Source organism: Marmota flaviventris, chromosome X, assembly GCF_047511675.1.
Source record: "Marmota flaviventris isolate mMarFla1 chromosome X, mMarFla1.hap1, whole genome shotgun sequence".
Taxonomy (NCBI): domain Eukaryota; kingdom Metazoa; phylum Chordata; class Mammalia; order Rodentia; family Sciuridae; genus Marmota; species Marmota flaviventris.
In genome coordinates, this window is record NC_092518.1 from 61,622,770 (window position 1) to 61,627,184 (window position 4,415).

Genomic DNA, 4,415 nt, shown 5'->3' on the forward strand with positions numbered 1-4,415 from the left:
TCATGATTTCATTTATATGAGTAATTAAAATGGTCATATTCAAAGAAGTAGAAAATATAATAATGGTTGTAAGGGATTTAGAGAAGAGGAGAAAAGGGAATTTTTTTCAGTAGGTATCAATTTTAATTTATGTTAGATGAATAAGTTCTAGACATCAACTATACAAATTAATACCTATAGTTGTCAATGCAGCATTGTAAGTTTCAAATTTTGTTAAGAATATTCGTACAACAAAAATAAAACAAAGAAACACAAGAAAAATATGAGAGGCACTGGATACTTTCTTAACACCTCAGTTGTGGTGATGTATCATGAGTGTTTGCATATGTCCAAATTCAGAAAATTGAACCAATTAAACATGTGCAGATCTTTGTGATAAACAGTCATATCTCAGTAAAACTGCTTTTTAAAAAGAAAATTTAAAATAATTTAAAATTTAAAAAGAAATTAATTATGGAGGGTGCATGAGGGCAGGAAAGATGGTAGAATGAGATGGACATCATTACCCTACATACATGTATGACTGCACATATTGTGTGACACTACATTGTGTATAACCATAGAAATGTAAAGTTGTGCTGCAATTGTGTACAGTGAATCAAAATGCATTCTGCTGTCATATACACCTAATTAAAATGAATCCATTAATTTAAAAAAATTAAATAAATAATTATACATATATATATATATATATATATATATATATATATATATATATATATATATCTCGATATGGGCTGTGGTTGTAACTCAGTGATAGAGCACTTGTGTAACATATGAGTTGCATTTGAGCCCCATCACTTCATAAAAATAAATTAAGTAAAGGTATTATGTCCATCTACAATAAAAATAATAATAATAAAAAGAAATTAATGAAAACTAAATAAATGGGCAGTCATTCCATGTTCATGAGTTAGAAGACATAATACTGTTAAACTGGCAATAGTCCTTAATTTGATCTAAATATGCAAAGCAATTCCTATCAGAATCCCAGAAGACTTTTCTGCTTCAGTTGGAAAGCTGATCCTAAAATTCATATGGAAATAATATGGAACCAGAATAACCCCCAAAAAAATCCTTTTAAAAGAAGAATAATATTGGATAACTCATTTCTTCTGAATTTCAGAACGTATTACAAAGCTAAAGTAATTTTCATGATTAATCTGGACTGTCAACCTGATTGGATTAAAAATTCCTAAAATTAAAGGACTTCTGGGTGTGTCAATGAGGATGTTTCCAGAAATGATTGTAATGGAAGACAACAAATTGAGGGGGAGGGGGACACCACCTACTGAGAATGTGCCAGAAATAGTCTGAGAGACTGAGGACTCCATTTTTGAGAAACCAGCATCTACCTCAAGGCCTGTCCAGAGGGAGGGGGCATAACCCCTGTCCTTGGAAAAACCCACAGAGCGCTGCTAGGCACATAGCCACCCTGCTGAGTTGTTTTTAAATAACAGGAGAGATCTGTGGTGCCAGGTGTCCCTGACTCAGTTACTCTAGGTGAGGACCCATAGCAACCCCCTAGCACCACCAATCAGCATGAGACAGGGAAAATATCTGAAATGCCAGGTGACTCTCCCAGTAGTTTTAGTGATTGATATCATGTTAGGAAGCCATGTAGTTTAGCAGTATAGCCCTCACAGCCTAAACCAATCAGTTCAAATGAATCCAACACTTGAACTACCCAATCATCCTTACCTGACTTGTTCCCGCCAATGAATGTGCTAATCAATGTTAAGAGTTGTTGTTTGACTTTCCCGCTGTGTGAAATGATTTGCTGTGTGATGTGTGATGCATAGAGTATCCCCAAAAAACCTATAAATCCTCACTGAACTCACTCCTTGGGACCATTGCATCGGAAACGATTGAGTCCAGGCTCAAGCTTGCAATAAAGACTCTTGTGTGATTGCATTGGATTCAGCTCCTGGAGGTCTACTGGGGTCCCAGGAACCTGGCATTACAAGTCTAATAGGTTGTTAATATCCAAAACAAAAAGGGAAGAAGGAATAAGCTGATGCAAATGCAAGTTCCATTCTTCTTGAGCTGGTTCTTAGATGCTGCTGTGATCACCTGAGGACACTGGCCCAAGCTTCTTGGACTGAGCAGTTACTGTTTTCTCCAGCTCTCCAGTCTGTAGACAACCATTGTGGGACTATCCAGCATCTGATCCTGTAAGCCAATTTGAGAAATCTATTTTTTATAATCATTTAAATTCTGTTAGTTCTTGTAGATAACCCTGACAATACAGTAATTAAGACTGTGTGGAATTGGCATAAGGCTAGAAAAGAGGAATGATAAAACTCTGACATTTATGATTAGTTGATGAACTACAAAGACAAAGGTGCCAAGGTGATTCAAAGGAGAAAAGTATCTTTTTTTTTTTTTTTTTTTTTTTTGGTACCAGGGTTTGAATCCAGGGGTGCTTACCCACTGAGCCACATCTCCAGCCCTTTTTTAAAAATATTTTTCATTGCTGAGGCTGGCTTTGAACTCGTGATCCTCCTGCCTCAGCCTCCCCAGCAGCTGTGATTACAGGCATGGGCCACCCCACTGGGGAAAGTGTCTTTTTAACAAAGGGTACTGGGACAACTGGTCACCCACATGCTAAAGGATGAATTTAGACCCTCTACCCCACAAAATACACAAAACTTAAAATGGATCAAAAGATATAATGGCTAAAACTATAAAAATTTAGAAGAACATATAGGGGGAAATATCTTGACATTGGATTAGGTTACTTAGATATAACACATAAGTCATACATGAGAAAATAAAAATTGAATAAATTGAACTTCATCAAAGTTAAACCCTTTTGTCTTTCAGAGAATACTGTCAAGAAAGTGAAAGAAGGGGAAGTGGAGAGGTAATGGAGGCAGGAGTGAAGTCTCGCGATAAGAAGCAGTTGCCATAGTGGAGCCTTCAGACGTGCGTGCATGCGTGCGTGCGTGCGTCCATCTGTGTCTGAGGAGCCGCCATCAACGGTTCGCTGAGCGGTTTCTGCCCCTGGTAGAAATTAGCACCGTCGTTATGTCCCGCTACCAGCGCCCCCCCAACACTTCTCTTTTCGTGAGAAATGTGGCTGACTACACTAGATCTGAAGATTTATGGCGTGAATTTGGTCGTTATGGCCCTATAGTCGATGTGTATGTTCCACTTGACTTTTATACTCGACGGCCAAGGGGATTTGCTTATGTTCAATTTGAGTTTGTCCGCGATGCTGAAGATGCTTTACAAAATTTGGACAGAAAATGGATTTGTGGTCTTCAAGTCGAAATACAGTTTGCGCAGGGGGATCGAAAAACACCAAATCAAATGAAAGCCAAGGAAGGGAGGAATGTGTACCGTTCTTCACGCTATGATGATTATGACAGATACAGACGTTCTAGAAGCCGAAGTTATGAAAGGAGGCTATCAAGAAGTCGGTCTTTTGATTACAACTATAGAAGATCTTATAGCCCTAGAAACAGTAGACCTATTCGAAGACGACGGCGTAGCAGAAGCCATTCCGACAGCGATAGATTCAAACACCGAAATCGATCTTCTTCAACATCTACATCCAAGATCACGGTCCAAGTCCAAGCCCAAGAGAGAAACGAAGGCTAAATCACGTTCCAGGTCTGCATCTCGCACCAAAACTAGAGGCACCTCTAAAACTTATTCCAAAACAAAGTCTGGCGCAAGATATGAAAAGGAATCAAGGAAGAAAGAAAGACTTAGATCCAAATCTCAGTCAAGATCACAGTCTAGATCTAGGTCAAAATCTAAATCAAGGTCTTAGACTATTCCTAAGTCCATTGGCCACTGATGGTATAAACCATGATAAATTTTAGGCATGTATCATTTATTTACTCATAGTTTGGTATACTTAAAACATTGGGAACATAATGTTGCAATGATGCATAAAAATATGTGTTAGTTTTCCCTGTACCTGGCAATGGTTATAATTAAAATGATATGCTGTTGAGAAGCCACTCTTAAGAGTCCAGTTTGTTTAATGTTATGGGCAGCTACCAAATTTGTGTTGTTGATATTTTTTGTAAAGATTCTCAAATTTTATGCTTGAAATTTTGGTGAAAAGATGTTGGTTGACCATAGTTTGCAGCATTGTTTTATTAAGAATAAACTTTCAATATCCATATTTGGTTAAACACAACATAGAAATATAGCTTGTTAATAAGATGGAATGATACAAAAGTGAAGTTGTAGCCACAGTGCAACACTGACTGCTCAGATACATTTAGGTCCATGGTGGACCTTTTTGTCTTATCAAAATGTCTATGCCTATGATAATAGTTTACTTATGATACAGTGTGTAATAATACTTTTGTTAACCCCACTGTCTTGGGGAATGATGCCCACTTGGTTAAGTAGTATTTTCAGGGTAATAATTTTTGAATGAAACATGAAGCTTT

The 4,415-nt window shown here is 37.3% G+C and overlaps 1 pseudogene; it reads left to right on the forward strand.

The window, feature by feature from the left end:
- Positions 1-3,030: 3,030 nt before the first annotated feature.
- Positions 3,031-3,606, forward strand: LOC114093071 (serine/arginine-rich splicing factor 10 pseudogene; annotated as a pseudogene).
- Positions 3,607-4,415: the final 809 nt, after the last annotated feature.